A 16,562-nucleotide genomic window follows, 5' to 3' on the forward strand; every position below is an offset into this window, starting at 1 on the left:
TTCTTTGCAGAACAGATCATTTTCAAATCCCGTTAGGAGGGAGAAAGATCAACAAAGAAATGCAGAGTAAGTGTCCTGTTCCTTTCCCCTCCCACCGGTACACACCTTATTTTTAATGGTACTACCTTACCACTTCAAAATGGGAACTGGAGGAAAAATATTTTGATTCTGTATTGCATTTGTTCCTCCTTTTTTTTCCATTGACAGGCAGACATAATCCATGTTCCAAAAGGAGGAAGTCTTGATACAGCAAGCAAATCAGTCTTCATTCTGTATCACCTCCATCATGTCATTCTGTTGGCTTATGTATTTGTAGATAATTAGCTGCATGTACCAGAATAATCCCACAGAGCTGGGTATTAGCATAAAATGCAACAGCAAATGATAGGCTAACATTATAGCTTCTGCAAAATGTGCAGAAAGCCTGGCATGGGGCAGTCTGCAGACTGTCTTATTCCCTGCATTGAATGAGAGTAGAGAAATAGATTGCAAAGCAGAACTGAAAAAAAACCCACCTGAACTGATTGGTTGTCTGTAGCAAAAATCTGAAGGACAGGCCTGGTTAGCGTTGACTGAAATAGGTAGGTAGCAATCTGCTGGGAACCACTGGTTCCATGTCAGCACATCTGTGAAATGAGTTAATGAGCAGGGCCACAGGATGTACCCATTTCACACATGATTAGGCTCTCCTTGTAAAGCAGAGCTTATCCCATTCCTGGGAACCTCTTCTGCCTGCCAGTTTACCTGCCAATCTGTGGCTGGCTCAAGCAGAAACATAGGTCAGAAGAAGAAATGCCTTAGGCCCATCTCAAGCAGAGAAAGATCCCCATCATGGAGTAAGAATTTGTGATAAGCACTGCAGGGCTTACCTGCACCTCAAGCCTTTGGCTATCTGGCAAAATCCTCCTACAGGACCTATGCCTTGTAGAAGAGTTATATGCCTAAGAAAGCTGTCCCTTGAGTAAAGGAGTGAGCAGAGATGACCAGTGGTAAATGCTGAGGAGCATGGTACTCTTTTACATTATATTCCTTTTCAGGAACCACTTAATTTGGGATTTACAGCCCTGAACCTTTATTGAAGCCAGGTGCCTATGCCAAAACACTGAAGGAAGCTATGAAGTTCATCTCCTTCCATCCAGCTTCTGAACCATGAGATCACTCACCAGGGTCTTGTGGGACATGCAGATTTATTTCCAAGTATCATCTAACAAATGGGCTGCCACAGGCCTTAAACTATAGAGAGTAAGTATGGCTGCTCCCAGCCCCTCATGTTAAAGCTGTTCCACTTAGTGTTCAGCCAGGAGAAAGAAAGTGGGAAGAAAGAGAGGGAGTGACAGCATGGATCCTCTTAGCCTGCAAGTTTAGTAACAGGCACCTGAAAGAGACCTGGGTTCCAGTCACTGTGTTAATTGCTATTATACATTTCATCCTACATTAATATGCTAAGGGATGGAACTGAACCTTTGACATTTGAGAGAATGGTCTTCCATGAATGATGAAGAAAAAGGAACTATTACCCACATCCCACCATGAAGCATTTTGTGTGGAGTCTCTCCATAAGGCATCTTCTGAGAATGTGCCCTGCTGTAGACCATAAAAGACAAGACAGGCCAAAAAAGCCTGAATTGTCAGTCCAGATTAGATGTATGAGGGAGATACAGAGCCAGTCACCGCTGGCAAGAATAAGGAGCTTCCAAGGATTCCCAGAACTAACAGAATTTTGCTGGAAAAAAAATCAACAGGTACCTGCAGTCTTTCAGAGTCCCCAGAGTCAGACAGCAGCTGAGATTTTAAGATCTGAAAGGCGTTAACGATCTGAACTGGTAATTAGTGCATCTGTATATCTGAACAAAAATGACCTCTTAATCCCCTAGGCTATTTCCAGATCTGGATCAAGGACTTGGAAAAGGTCTTTTTCTTCCTACTGAAAGAAATGTGTCCATTCTGCTCAAATCCACTTTGTCCCAAAGGAATTTTTTCACAGAGGATTCTCCTCTGATACAGAGCCTGCTTTAAGCTTGCCAAAATACAGCATTGGTTGTTTATACATTGGAGATGCTTTTGGTTTTTGGCTTTTCTCTTTCCCTGTTCTGACTGCCCGTGTTGGAAGTAACCTGCTAGGGCTTGGCACAGTAGTTTATCTAAAGGCTTTTTTACATGGAGATACATAGATTAACTTCCTATCATTAGTCAATTTGGATTAATTTGCTTGCATTTAAATACACTTGTATAAAACCTATTAAAGCTCTCTGTGGACGTATTTTAATTCCAGATATAGGTGTTGCTTAATTAAGACTAACATTCCTTAGTGTTCTTGTGTAGATGAACCCTAAGAAAACTTTATTATAGGGAGATAATTTGGTTCACTCATCTTTATACTGCTTGGAGAAGAAAGAGGTCAGAAATGGGTCATGATTTTAAAGAGAAAATGTTTTAATTTTTGGTAGGTATTTTTCCCCTTTCATTTACAATTGTCTACTGCTCCTTGCTTACCCACCATAATCTAGTTCTAATAGATAGGCATAAATTACAGAACACGACTCTAGGAATCTAGAGTTTGTCCTCCTAAATCAGATAGTTAGTAAATATATGTGTTATTCAGCTGCCATTTAGTAGCAGTTCTTAATGTTAAGGAGGAGGATAAATGATTTAAAATATAGAATAATAGAAGACATAATGACTCAATAGCATGTTGTGTCATACTGTTGTTTTGAATACTAATCATTTTTCCAAATCAGAATTTTATCAAAAGTTTTGATTTTAATCACTTTGCAAAAAATTGTTTCCAATGTGTCCAGAGGGGTTTATTTTCTAGAGGGGCAAGTGAACTTTCCCATGCATTTCTGCATACAAGAACCCTCTGATCTACTACACAGGGTATATTCACCTAATAAGAGATATTCCTAATGCAAGTAGCCTCTGACTGAAATAGACATCATTAAGAGAAATAATGAGGCTTTTTCATTATAGAGAAAGAGAAATTAGGTGACTTACTCAATGTGACAAAGAAAGCTAATGTCAGAGAAAGGAACTAAGTCCAAAACTAAATCTCCTAAGTCAATGGCTGGAGGCCTGGCCAAAAATCTGATTTTGGAAATGGTTTATATTTGAAAATGGCTCATATGCTAATCATTATCATTGTATAGAGCTGTTAAATAGGTTTTTGCATATAATTAGCATTGCATTTGCCAAGAACATCTTCTATTATTACTGATAACATTTTGAAGGTCCTCATTTAAATTCCAGCCATATGTCTTTACTTGATAATGGATTCCATGGCTTGTCCTAAGAAATATTGATTTGGAATTGCTTTATCTTACGTTAGTGTCCTCTTTTTCTTGAGTAATATGAGCTGTCTTATTCAGATATGTTTGCTGGTTTGCTTGGATTTTTAATGCATCCTTATGCTACATAACCTAAATCCTGATATAGTAGTAAACATCCTTCTTGAACTTCTCTGGCATTGTTCACTCGTAGCAATTAGTAGATTTCTCCAACAGTAAAATCACAAAAAAATGAATAAGTTTCCCCAGAGATAGGGACATCAGTGTTCAGATCATGTCATTGTATATTATACCTGGTCTTTTTCCTACTACATTAAAGCAATCAAAGTGATCTCATTATCTAGCAGATTTGGGTCCTTGCTTGATGTCAGTGTGAATTGATCAAAGAAAAAATTAGGAAGGCCTGTCCAGGAGAGTGAAGAGGGGGAGTTGGCCTTTATGTGAGAGAGCAGTGGAAATCCATGGAGCTCTACACAGGGGTGAGTGATGAGCCCGTTGAGAGCTTATTGGTTGGGATTAGCAGGCAGACCAGCATGGCTGACATTGTGGCAGGTGTCTGCTATAGACTACCTAATCAGAAAGAAGCAGATGACACCTTCTTCAGACAACTGGAAGAATCTTACATTTGCAGGTCCTGGTCCTCATAGAGGACTTTAACCACTCTGATATCTGGAGGAGGGGCAACACAGCATATCACAAGCAATCCAGGAGGTTTTTGGACTGTGCCAGTGACAAATTCCTAACATAGATGATCAAGAAGCAAATGAGGGGAGACGCTCTGCTGGACCTCACACTTACAAACAAGGGAGAGTTAGGTGGGGGTGTGAACAGAAGATGGAAGCAGGGACAGGCCACCTGGCAGCATCATAGAAATGTCATCCGAGTATGCAGCGATGTGACTAGGAATGCCAAGGCCCATTTGGAATTGAATCTGGCAAGGGATGTCAAAGACAGCAAGAAGGGCTTCTTTAAATATATCAGTAACAAAAGGAACACTAGAGAGAATGTGGTCCTGCTGCTGAATGGGGCAGGGGCCCTGGTGACAAAGGATACAGAGAAGGCAGAGCTACTGAATTTCTTCTTTGCTTCAGTCTTTACTGCTAAGACCAGCCCTCAGGAATCCCAGACCCTGGAGATCAAGGAGAAAGTCTGGAGAAAGGAAGACTTTCCCTTGGTTGAGGAGGATTGGGTTAGAGATCATTTAGGCAAACTTGACACCCGCAAATCCACGGGCCCCAATGGGATGCACCCACAAGTGCTGAGGGAGCTGGAGGATGTTATTTCCATCATCTTTGAAAGGTCATGGAGAACAGGAGAGGTGCCTGAGGACTGGAAGAAAACCAACATCACTCCAGTCTTCAAAAGGGCAAGAAGGAGGACCCAGGGAACTAAAAGCCAGTCAACCTCACCTCAGTCCATAGAAAGGTGATGGAGCAGCTCATCCTGGATGCCATCTCTAAGCATGTGGAGGAAAGAAGGTGATCAGCAGTAGTCAGCATAGATTCACAAGGGGGAAATCATGCTTAACCAAACTGATAGTTTTCTACAATGGGCTGACTAACTGGGTACATGAAGGGAGAGCAGTGGATGCTGTCTACCTTGACTTCAGTAGGGCTTTTGACACTGTCTCCCATAACAGCCTCATGAGCAAGCTTAGGAAGCGTGGGACAGATAAGCAGATGGTGGGGTAGATTGAGAACTGACTGAAAGGCAGAGCTCAGAGGGCTGTGCTCAGTAGTGCAAAGTCTAGTTGGAGGCCTGTAGCTAGTGGTGTCCCCCAGGATTCAGTACTGGGTTCAGTCTTGTGCAACTTATTCATCCATGACCTGGATGAAGGGACAGCGTGCACCCTCAGCAAGTTTGCTGATGATACAAAACTGTGAGGAGTGGCTGATACACCAGATGGTTGTGTGGCAATTCAGAGGAACCTCAACAGGCTGGAGGAATGGGCCAGCAGAAATCTCATAAGTTCACCAAATGGAAATGTAAATTCCTGCCCCTGGGGAGGAATAACTCCATGCACCAGTACAGGCTGGGGGCAGACTGGCTGGAAAGCAGGTTTGCAGAAAAAAAGACCTGGGTGTTCAGGAGATAACAAGTTGAACATGAGCTAGCAATATGCCCTTGCAGCAAAGAAAGCCAACGATATCCTGGGCTGTATTACGCAGAGCATTGTCAGCAAGTTGAGGGAGGTGATCATTCCCCTTCACTCAGTGCTGGTGAGACCACATCTGAAGTGCTGTGTCCAGCTCTAGCTTCTCAGTGGAAGAGAGAGATGGACCTACTGGAGCAAGTCCAGCAAAGGACTACAAAGATGATTAAGGAATTGGAGTATCTCATATGGGGAAAGGTTGAGAGAGCTGGGGCTGTTCAGCCTGGAAGAGATCTGTTCAGCTTGGGGGGGATCTTATCAATGTGTATAAAATACCTGGTGAGAACAGGCAAAGAAGATGGAGCCAGACTCTTCTCAGTAGTATCCAGTGAAAGGGCAGGAAGTGATGAGCACAAATTGAAATACAGGATGTTCTATTTAAAAATAACAAAAAAATCTTCTTTACCCTGAGGGTGGTCCAACACTGGAACAGGTTGCCCAGAGAGGTTCTGAAGTCTCTATCCTTGGAGATGTTCAAAATCCAACTGGGCACAGCCCTGAGCAACCTACTCTAATTGCCCCTGCATTGAGCAGGTGAGCTGGGCTGGATAATCTCCAGGAGTTCCTTCCAGCCTCAACTATTCTGTGTGATTCTGTGACTCTAGCAAGTGACATATTTCTCTCCCTTTGTTTCTTTAGGCAGTTGTGAATGACACAGACAATTACGGGACCAACAGGAAGCAGCCTTTCAAACCAAAACCAAGAAAAGAATGTTCTACTAGTAGTCCCTGTTGTAGCAGTAGGAACCATTTTGTGAGCTGTGCTTCGGCGATACAGCGAGCTGCTCCTTTGGTTCTTCCTACTGAGGAAGATGGGATGGATGAGTCCAGGAGCAGTCACCTTTGGACTTTAACATGCTTCATGTGAGTAGCAAAGAGCTGCATTTGATTTGCCAAGAAATAGATGTCCCACATTTTTTATGCACATACAACTTAGTAGCTCTTGTACAATTGTGTTATCTTTGGATGCCTCAGTGTATGTGGAATCTGCCATATTTTGTGTTAAATGTCTTCCCAATCAAGGACAAAGGGAAAATGCTTTTGATGGCTGCCACTGAGATGCAAGATAGCTATCCTTGGCTACACCCTACAGATACTCAGTTTGCTTGCTGAACTCCAGACTATAAAGAGAAGAAACCTGAGAAAGTATAAATAAAGAAATGAGGTGATAACATTGATTTTAAGAGACACTGCATCTGAGATACTCTAGAAACTAGGTAGATTTTTCAGAAACAAGAGAAGCTTGGGCAAGCCGGAACAGCAAGGACACCTTTTTTTTTTTTTTTTTTTTTTTTTTTTTTTTTTTTTTTTTACTTTAGGCTTAACTGGGAGACTAGCCAGCCAAGCAAATCTCTACTGAGGCAGAAGAGAGGGAGAAACTGTGCTTTATTGAAAAAGACACCTGGGAAAATTCTTGAGTTCTTGGGAGAGCCTGACTTAATTTCAAAGAAAATTGAGGATGTCGAGGAGAGGAAATGTATGTTGATATTTATTATCTTGAATAGAATTCCACAGTTCCTATCCTGGCTCCAGTAGACTGAAGGTTTCTCTGGAATCCACACAAAAGCTGTCTATCTCTTGGCTTTGCATGTCAGTTGTCTCTGAGCAGTGAATTACAAACCCAGACACCTCAAAAAGCTGAAGGGAACATTTAAAATGATAAGAAATTTACAGTTGTGGAAGGCAGGGATATCTTCCTTAGACCAGCACTATTATAAGGTTAAGGGAGCCTGTAGAGTCTATGCCTTGGGGTGGTCCTGAAAAGCTAAAGAAAGCACCAGTGCTCCCATGTGAACATACCAAAGCAAGTTGCAGGTTACTTGTACACTGTATAGAGAGTATTTAAAGAGCAATCCACCAGATCTCATAACACATAAGATGCACCATTTGTATTGGAAAAATGATTGATTTAGTTTATAGGTTATGCCTGAGCTCACATCCCAAAAGATTCTTTAGTATTCTGGGAAATGAAAAACTGTATCTTAATCCAGTAACACTTTACTTTTACTGTCAAGAGATTTTGTGGAATTCAATCAAAGATTATTTCTTGGCTGTGGTTTTGGATCTATAATTTGGTCTCCAGCTCTTCCCTGAGAAGAACTTAAAGAAAAAAAAAAGCCTTGATAAGCTTCACATTCTTTACTTACTTTTTCATGTTTTAACTGCAGTGCTTTCCTTCCTCTTACTGCATTTATATTTCCTTAGTTTTACACTAGGTTTTTTTGGGGGGGGGGGCGTTCTTATTCTTTTTTCTCTTTTTGGTTCTGTCTCTAAAGCATCTCAGGTGGACATGTCTCTGCCTTCAGCACCTTTAAAAGACCATTAATAGATCATTATAGTAAATCCATGGCTTGACAACTGTGTAAATACAATTGCATAGGAAACTTCGTCTTTAAGATTGGTCATAGAAATTTTCATCCAAGTATGCCTCAAGTTTGACAACACTGGATCTGATCAGTGCTTTGGTGGGTTCTCTGCTGCCTTGCCACAGTGAGTAGAATATGAAGAACGGCAAGGGAAAACACAGCATTACAGCAAAATCTTTGCTCAGAAAATTGTCTCCTAATTGCCTCCTTCAGTTGTAGTGATCAAAATGTAAATTTCTGAAAGCTAGTTATCTTGCTGCCAGTATATTAAAACAAACCAACAACAAATATAAGCAGTGCATTTTTTTTTGAAGTAGGATACACGTACATCTGTGTCATTACTTTGTAAACAGAAACCTCTGAGATCCTTAAAACTCTGCTGAAAACAAAAGTTACAATTCCTTTTAGGGGACTTTTTTGGCTTTGTTCTGAGTAGAACAGAAAACTGAAATGTTTGTTTCTAGTCATTCAGAATAATGGATTGCTGTAAGATTGATCTGTTTCAGTGTTGGCACTTTCATGGTGCACTATAAAACAATCTAAAATAAGTGTTTCCATCTAAGATCTGATTCAAAGGTTAATTTCAATTTTGTCACATGAAAACAGTGTAATAAGAAACTTCATCAGAAGCTGTTGCTGTTCTGTGACTGTTGTTGGGATGCTCTGTATTCAGGAAGGCATGCAGCTCTGGTGGTGATGGGATGGCTCTGCTATGGGACAGTGTCTCCCACAGCAGGTGATGTGTTGTATATGGCTGAACGTACATCATAGCATGTGATGTATGGGGTTCACAGGAGATGCTGCCTCCTTATCCCCTACCGAAGGGAGGAAGTAACTTACTTCCTCCGAGTACCTCAACCTGCTTTCTCAGGATCTGCTCTGCAGTATTGTTTCTGTGTTTGTAAAACACCTTGATACATTAATGTATAGTAAAAATAGTTAATGATGAAGCTTTTCCTCCTCTTCCTTCAGAGCTTTGGAAAAATCAAGAAATCTATCAGTAAAAAAATCACTACCATATACTTAAAAGCAGCTTCTGCCCTGACAGTCAACAAGTGTGTCTCCGTCCTTATAAAGTTCTTCTCACCTGAGAACTTGTTTAGAAAACCCTTAAAGGGGAAAATTCAGACATAGGGCCTGAAAAGTAGCAGATGTGCCTTGTCCTGCTACCACATAAGGGAGTATGGGCAACAAGGTGCAGGTCATTGGGTGCCCCAGCCTCATGGTCCCTTGGAACAGCAGGGGTCAAGGTCTCAAAACTTGATCCTAGCACTGCTCTCCATTGGGGTCAGAGGCATTAATCTTTCCATTGCCACACAGGTCTGCTGCAAAACACTTTGTTAACTCCTGCTTTGCAGAGCAGGTGGGAATTCAGGCAGTGTCAGTTAGCCCATTTGCACCAGAACATGTAGTGTTTTCGTGTGACTTTGCTGAAATGACCCTTCTCAGCAACTGCTGCAGAACTAAGCATTCTTAGAGCTGGAAAAGCTTATTCTTCTCAGAGGTTTAAAAACATATTTAAAAAACAACTGGGAATGATTTATAGCCCTGACTGGACCAAGTACATTTCAATACTACTGTATAAATCTTCTAACAAATCAGCTGTCTACAGAGTTGTAGGCAGAAAGGGGTGTCTTCCCTTTCTAAACTCAAAATATGTTTAGAACAATGTCTATACTTGAACCTTGCTCACATTTTGATCTCATGTGAAGAAATTTTATAGTTTTTATTCTTCTTTACTCTGAAAACTCCTAATATATGCTTTAAAAAGACTAATGGAACAACTTGCTTACAAAATTCTAAGAGTGAACATGTTATGTGGCTTAGGGCAATAGAGAAGAGTCATTTTACTGTAATAAAATGAAACAAAGCATATTATGGTAAGGAAAACCATATTCTACTTTCAACCACTGACTGTATCTGTTCTACTGTAGAGCTTCTGTTTATTGCTACAATTTCTCTCTGTTCCTTTCTGTCTCTCCCTGTTTTATTTTTTGCTGCCATTTAAAAAAGAAACAGTGCATATCATCAGTGGCTGCTGGTACCTTTAAAATATTTTCATATAACTTATTTAGTATGAATCTTAAACTAGTTAGAGAGAAATCTTGTGTATACAAATATCCCATTCTTAAGATGTCTCGTAAATTACTGATATGTGCATAAAATTTCTATACTTAAATATTTCTTATTGGTCTCATTTTAAATATATCTTACTGGACTTATTTTCAACAATTTTATGCTGTTCCAAAAATATTATATGACACATTTGAATGTTGATCATTGACAGTCTACATGCCACAAACTCTGACTTCCAATCCATTTAGATATATAAATCCAGTTACTTTCACTGGGAGCTATACATCTGTATTCCACTGTTATCTTTGATTAACTTCAATCCAGATTTCTACCTGTTTATCCAGTCTGTGATTTTATAGAACAGTTACTCTGCCAAATACAATGAAAGAATGTTTATTCATTCATCCTAACCAACCTTTGTGATGTAGTCTTTATATAGCTAACTCTAAAGATTAAATGGTTGGTAATGAACTTACCTATGAATTTGAATTATAATCCTTCATAGAAGCACTACCTAAAATAGTCACAGTACTCAAGGAATAAATGTGGGAAAGTAATCCTCTGTCAACATAATTAATTTTTCAGCCTTGAACAAGGTATGTTTCACACTTGTTCATTAACTGACTAAATGTGGAAAACCTGTACTTCATTTTATGACCATCATTATCTTCTGGGCTGATGGGATTGCTGCTTCACTTGACTTATCTCAACCTGAAATGTGCAGTCAAGAGAGAAGTTTAGAAGTAAAACACAATATTTACCTAAATACATGATATGGGGCCTGATTCTTATTCACCTTAAGATGTATCTACACCGTTCTGGAGTTATAAATGCACTTGAAAGTGAGCATAACCACAGTTTAAACATAGATTAAGACCCATTTATGCCATTAAACACTTTAGTGATGCCTTAGCATACCTAACCAGCAGGTCCACACAGTTTAACATTTTTCCCCTAAGTCTTTTGCTTTTTTAGATCTAGTATCTTTTTGTCCCCTTTTCATTTTTTGGAGCTATAACAACAGACCTCTCTGAAAATCTTGATTTATGATCTAGTTCAAAAGCATTGGGTAGCTTGGTTTTAAGCTCTTGAAGAACATATTTCAGCTTTTAGACCTTACTGCCTTCCTTTCTTTTTACTAGATCTGTTTCTTCTCCATGCTAAACATTTTCATTTCTTTATTTCTATGTTCCTTTACAATTCTCTTGAATGATATGTACAACTGAATCTCATATATATATTATACATACAGACGTATATATAAAATACAATAATAATGTTATATAGAATATAGCAATGTCATAGCATTTAGATAAACATTTTTATTTATAAAATATAATGTTGTATATATGATAATTTATAAACATAGACGTTTAAGGATTTCTGTAAATCTGACGTATGCAAACATCCCACTGTTAAGATAAACGACATATATAATCCATTGCTACATGTAAGGTCTTTATACTTGTACCTTCACTATTGGATTCATCTTCAGGAGATTGATTCTGGCCAAGAATCTACTCATGCCTGTTGCCAATTATTTAATTCAGAAACTAGATTACTAAATGTCTATGCATATTTTGTAAACTCTCCTCTGTGAGCACCTCTGGACTCCCTCCTGCTTCCTTTGAGCTACACTCTGCAGCCCTCCCCCATGGTGGAAAGTGCCTGCAGTGCGTGCCTATGGGTAGCACAAGGCCAGGAGACACTGCTGATGCATAAAGGTTTAGGACATCCTGCTGAAAAAAGTGCAAACTTCAGGGCTGGAGGATAAAAGCAGATTGAGATTCACTAGGACAAAAACATGAAATTTAAAAGAAAAAGGTCTTCACATTTGGAAACAGTGGGACAGAGGACCCTGTCAATATACTGATTGACCCCAGAACAGCTGGGGGCATCAACATGACATGGCTGGGCAACAGCTGAAGTATTTCTTCTAATGCCATATCATATGTTCCTGCCATGCCACAGGATGGCTGGCTTTGGTGAGGAAGTCCGACTGACCTGTGTCCTGGGGGAGCCCAACCTCAGTAGCTGCTCCAGCAATCACAGGCTCCTCTGCTCTGAGTATGAGCAGGGTTTGTTCACTTACTTGGCTGTGACAGACTACAGTCTATCTGTTGTGGTTCTCCATTTTGATCTTCTGCCTTTTTGTCAAATGGCTCAGGGGTCTGTCTGTAGTGAATTCTCTCTCGAGTTTGTGTTCAATTTGTAAATCACAAATTTATATAGAAACCTCTGGATTTGATGGGTTGGAATGACATGCAGAAAGTGAGTATGGTGATATACATATGTTTTTCACGGTCAATTTCAGAGAAGTCTAGCCTTAAAAAATACTGGCCTTTAGAAATGCAGTCACAAAACTGTGTATTAACTAAGGCCACGGTCTTCCCTATTTGATCATATTTTTAGAGATCGTGAGGCATTATAAGCAACATCTCAAAGTTTTTAATGTGATTATAGCAGTCCTCCCCTACAAGTAATGAAGATAACCAGAGGAGAAATGAGCCCAGTTCAACCCTCAAGTTAATAATTTGGCAGTTAGTATTGATGTGAATTTCCCCTTGTACCCTATATCCAGGACTGTTTATAGTCCATTTGCTTCTGCTAGGGCAGTGTTATTGATAATGAGCTCACAATGCCATAGTCTCCCTCTCCACCTTATTGGTTTTTTTTTTTTTTTTTTTTCTGAGAACACCTGTCAGAATCCATTTGTGGACAAGTCTTTAATACCTTCCTTTTTTTCCACAATATCTTATCCTGTAGGTAGTGGATCTATGTATAAAAGTAGGATTTTTTTTTCCTTTGGCCCCTGGAATGACCAAGAAGTACGTGCATTTACATAATTCTTAATTCTTCCTTAAGTAGTTGCCTTGGGGTGAAGAAAACTTTCCCTGGGGAATTGACTATGGAGTAGCGACACTTCCAACTCAGCTCTGTATTTCTCATCTCTGGAAGGTAACTCAAATGCAATTGAATAGGATCTTTGTCCTTCCACTGTTTGCCCCTCCTGATGAAAGCACAGGGGTGGTATATTTTAAAATAAAAGATATGCATTCATCCTGAGGTATTATTGAAATTCATATATATTTTTTTCAATTGCTCTTTAATACTCAGACACCCTCAGCAGGTATACATTCAATGCTCTACACCCTAGCTTTACCTGTTATTCTTTTGCCTCTGACTTTGCTTTTTTTCATTGAGCTGATTTCACTGTTCCGGGTACCACCTTGGCACCCGTGTCCAACTTAAAATTAAAAAGCATTTCATTTGTTTTCACATTGACAGTTCATTCATCTTCTGCTGCTACCTTGGCCATTTCTGCAATGAAGAACAACTCTGAGCTAATAGCTCTGTAGTCATTCTCTTTGTCCTTGTTATCGATTCATATTCTGCTGGTACTTGCAAACTCTGGCAACATGATAAAATCCATTGCACTTCTTCTTCCAAAAACTAGCAATTACAGTGCTATGTGTTGTTTACTACAGTATATACAGGTTCATGTGCTGTTTTTTGAGGCTGCCAGCTTCTTGTTACAGGTCTCTTCAGTGGTAATATTTTAAATTCTGTACAATCTCCACATTTTCAGAGCATCATCCACCCTTCATAAACTTTAGTCTGGATCAGGGCTCCTTTTCTTCAGCATCCTTGAGTTGCTTTGCTAAGAAAGGAACAATTCTGAGTTTGCAGCAGTCCTTCCTTGTGCTTTGTCATGGTCGTGGTCATAGCTGTGACTTGATCTTCTTGCAGGGACTCAGCCCTCAGTATTGCAAGACTGACTTTCCATGTCAGATCCATCACAGCCTCTTTTATTGTTCATCTCCTTTGCCCCACTCTTTGAAAACCTGTCACTCATGTTTCAGGTTTTCATGGGGTGCAATGCTCCTTAGAGTTCAATACTACAGTTGGCCTCTTTTACTGCCTTGACTTGTTACTTAAAACACCAAGTTATTTCACAACTAAAGCCGCTTCCTAGTTGTTAATTCTTTTTGGCTGATACACATTGCTTGCAGATAAAGGTATGCTCCAGCTGTATTTCACCTTTGGTAGAAGTATGAACCATTCCCTTCTCCATATACTTTGTAGTTTGTTCTATTCCTAGTGTGACATATTGGTCAACAATCATTCCTAGCCAGTAACTCTGACAAAGGGCCGCTCTATTCGATGTCCTTATTTCTGACAATTCGGTCCTATGAGCAATTATTGTTTCAAGAGTCCCTTACACAGGCAGTTCTCTACATAGACTTAATCTTAGCACTGCACCAACACGTCTCTCTGCTAGCCAGGTCATGAGTAATTTCTTAATTTCTGCACCAGAACAGGGTGTTGGCCTACCTACACATTCCTGTTCTGCATCTCTGCTTTTGCTAACTTTAAGAGAAAGAATGCTGAAGGAGGTGGTCACATTCATTTTAAAATAGGTTAAAATTAAGATTGAAGTACATTAAAATTCAAATTAAACTGTAGAATTATGAAATTCAAAGGAAGAGGTGTAAGGAAAATAAAATGTCTGAAATTATTAGGAAAGGAATAGGAAAAAAAACAGAAATCATCAATATTCCACTGTATGACACTGTGGTGTACACATATCTGGATTAATAAGTGCAGTATGCAAGAATATCACAGAACCAGAAAAGGTAGAGCAAATGGTTAAGAGCATGATTGTGGCTATGGAGCAGTCTCTCCCACTTGGAAACAAAATGAGTGACAATCATAGTGATAACTGATTATGCATCATGGGGCAATAGGAAAGCAGATAGGAATAATTTAGGATTTCTCTCAATACTAAGGCCACACATGAAACTTTCAGGTAGCTCACAAGAAGAGTTGACAGATTCACAGAGAATAGGTCCATTAATAGCTGTCTATTAAGTATGACTGGATGCAAAGTCTGGCTGGGAATGCACTTAATCTGCCATTAGGAAGGCATATCAGCAAAAGTGTTAAACTCCTTCTCTAAACACCTGCGGTGCCCGTGATCAAAGTGAGATAGACTTTATCTGAAGTTATATCAGAGCAGACCAAGGAGCTGTGCACCTCCTTCACACACTTGTGGACCAGCACTGGATCACAATTCATGTTGGAAGATGTGGGACACCACCATAGATTTTCCAGTTACAAGAAAACTGTCCACTCGCCCCAAGGAAATTAATGGCTGAACTGGCAATTTACTGTGTATACAGTTTTATTTATTTGACTAGTGCACAAATAAAAATAAAAAATAAGAAACAAAAGATAGTTTACATGGAACACCCCTTTTACAATTCTCCCGTAGATAAGTACAGATTGTTTAATAAACTTGCAGCTGTAAAGTATGTGGGGTTTTAATTCAGAAAATTTATTTACAGCATCTTATATCTGAAGGAAGGATTCTAATGTTATGTTTTGATATAAATACTCTTTCAAATACCAGAAGTAATGCATATGGAATGTAGCACATAATCAACATTTAATTGGGATAAATATCTTCAGAATTAATCGTTATAACAGTTGTGTTTTAATGCATACTTATCATAAGTTATAAAATAAATGGGTGTCTAATTTTCACATTGTTATTATCTTTTGGTTTTTTTGGTAATAGGCTCTGTTGAGTCTTTAAGTGTAGAATAAACAGACATTTTCTCTTTCCAAATGTTGAAATAACAAGTGGGAGGTTTTTCTTACCTACTCAGCTTACGTACTGCAGAACTTTTGGAGAAGATATTGCTGTGTTAAGGAATTGACATAGTTCTGCTTTGTAATTCCCTAGTCAATGCCAGTTATTCCTTTTGTTTATTTTGATTATGATATGGTCAACTGACTGATCTTCTGAGTAAGGCCCAGTCTAGTAGGATGCTAAGTCACTGCATAGTCATGAATATAGCGTATGCATATAGGCCTGCAAAATCACAATATATCCAGTTTTCGACCCCTGTACATATGGGGGTCCAAAATAATGTCTGTGCAGGCTTTAAGCCTTGGGTGACTACATATCCTATGTGTATGTACTTTGATCTGTACAAAGGTGCATTAAAGGAATGGAAGACTTACTGCAAACAAAATATGGAACCTCTTTTTGTCTTGCTTCTTTTTAAGGTGTGTTTTTGAGAAAATATGAAAAGGACAATTACATCTCTTATGGCTACTGCATAAAGATAATGCGCAGACTAAAGCAGACTCTGCTCCATAGCTTCTTCAGATGATATCTGAGAGAGTACTGCTCTCAACAAATATTCAAAAAAGGGACAAGGACAAAAATCTCATTATAAGAGCAATAAACAACAGATTTTTAACATAATCTGCTAGAATGGACATATTTCTACTTTAGGTCAGTATGCAGTTTGCTAGGATTGCTTTGAAAACATCCCAGATAACACTGTAAAGGATTTGTTCAACCTCGCTTTGCTATTAAATTGAAAATACAGCAATCATTCATATGCTTTCTATTTTTCAAGCAAAATTTCTCATTGAAAAGTAGGCCTTACAGACTTTTCCATCTTGTTTTGATATTTTTATTACATCAACATCCCTTTTGGAAATTTTGGAACTGAATGATTCTGAAAATCTGTAGACCTTTAATTTCAAAATAGACTTCACCACAGAGACAGCTGGATTTAGTTTAGCACCAGCTTTTACATGTTTCAGCTACACTTACTTCTGCTGAGCTCTCACTCTCAAGTGCATGGTGATGTTCAGCAGCACCTTA

The 16,562-nt window shown here is 39.2% G+C and overlaps 1 long non-coding RNA gene across 2 annotated transcripts in view; it reads left to right on the forward strand.

Moving 5' to 3' along the window:
* Nucleotides 1-16,562, forward strand: part of LOC135327910 (uncharacterized) — a 41,490-nt gene that overhangs the window by 15,368 nt on the left and 9,560 nt on the right. The window contains exon 4 of one of the 2 annotated variants that reach the window (XR_010388499.1): nucleotides 6,076-6,299. This is a non-coding gene — a long non-coding RNA (uncharacterized LOC135327910). Of the gene's footprint in view, nucleotides 1-6,075; nucleotides 6,699-16,562 lie in introns of those variants that run through there. The other variant, XR_010388496.1, reaches the window with a different exon arrangement.

Source organism: Dromaius novaehollandiae, chromosome 3 (genome assembly GCF_036370855.1).
Source record: "Dromaius novaehollandiae isolate bDroNov1 chromosome 3, bDroNov1.hap1, whole genome shotgun sequence".
Classification (NCBI taxonomy): Eukaryota; Metazoa; Chordata; class Aves; order Casuariiformes; family Dromaiidae; genus Dromaius; species Dromaius novaehollandiae.